The sequence below is a fragment of the Saccopteryx leptura genome, chromosome 3 (assembly GCF_036850995.1).
Source record: "Saccopteryx leptura isolate mSacLep1 chromosome 3, mSacLep1_pri_phased_curated, whole genome shotgun sequence".
In the NCBI taxonomy this organism is placed as follows: domain Eukaryota; kingdom Metazoa; phylum Chordata; class Mammalia; order Chiroptera; family Emballonuridae; genus Saccopteryx; species Saccopteryx leptura.
The window spans coordinates 353,081,733-353,082,988 of record NC_089505.1 but is presented as its reverse complement, the minus strand read 5'-3'; positions in this window follow the sequence as shown (position 1 = coordinate 353,082,988).

Below are 1,256 nucleotides of genomic sequence, written 5' to 3'. Positions count from 1 at the left end.
GATAAGATATACAAGTTAACTATTTTCTATGACAATTTTTATTCTATGAATAGCTAAGTATTCAGGAAGCAATAACTGGAGAATATGATTACCTTCTTTTAAGATTGAACTTTCTTTTCAATGAAATTGAAATATTGATATTATTCAATCAGCATATATTTGTTGAGCTATACTTAGTTCAATGCCCTGTTCAGAGAACACTCAAGCAGAGAAATATGTTAACAAATGCATTTCTTTTGTGACTGATGACACAGATTTAAATTGAAATGGTGGTCGTTGTCAGAAACATTTTTAGTATTTCAGGTTGGCAGCTTCTGGAATAGGATGTCATTTCTATGATTAGGTTCCGAAAAGACTGTAAATTTCATCTTGCTCATGTGTTCTGAGGGAAGCCCGCTGCTGTGCTGTGAGTTGCCAGATGGAAGGGGCCGTGTAACAAGGAATAGTGGAGTAATTGAACCGTGTTTGTGTGCCTTGTGCATGGTAAGACTCACTAACCACTACAGCACTGAGTGTGCAACAAGGAAAGAGTTTGTTTCAAGTGGCAGCCTAAAGGAGGAGACAGGGAGAAGGTGTGAATCCATCTCCCATCCAGGGTTTGGGGTAGGATTGAGGGAACAGATATGCATAGGCTCTAGCCGGGCGAGTTTTAATTGGAGGACCTTGGAACTTGGCCATTTATGGTAAGCAACTTCAGCACCAGATCTACGGACAATGAGCCCTTCACTTCTGAAAGCGTTCTGGTGTTCAAGATCTGGTTATGTCTCTTTCCTCTGGTTGGTAGTGGGGTGTGGGGCCAGTACTTGCAGCCGTCCTGGCCATGCTCATGCAGGTTCTCCTTGGATTTGGGCAGATGGTAAAGGAACAGTGGAGCCAAAAAATGGTGGGCCATTCCTTTATGAAAATCTCGCACCAGCCAATGAGCAAACACACACAGGGCTCCCAAAGCCACAGACACATTCTCTGTTCCACAACCAGGAAAATCTTCTCCGGTTCCTCCTAGAATCAAAGGCCCCACCAGTCTCAGCAGAGCTTGCAAAGCCCCTCAGCTCTGGTTCCCCATCTGCACACCTTCTCCTTTCTGCACAAACTGCCTTCTTCTTCTTCAGCACTCTGCATTCTCTCTGCTCTCCCTGCAAAACATGGCTTCTTTGTTGTCTCCTTCTTTTTCTCTCTCCTCAAAACTTTCTAGAGTGAAAACCTCTCCTCCAGCAAACATTAGCAAAACAATGGCCCTTCCCAAGCAGAATGATAAT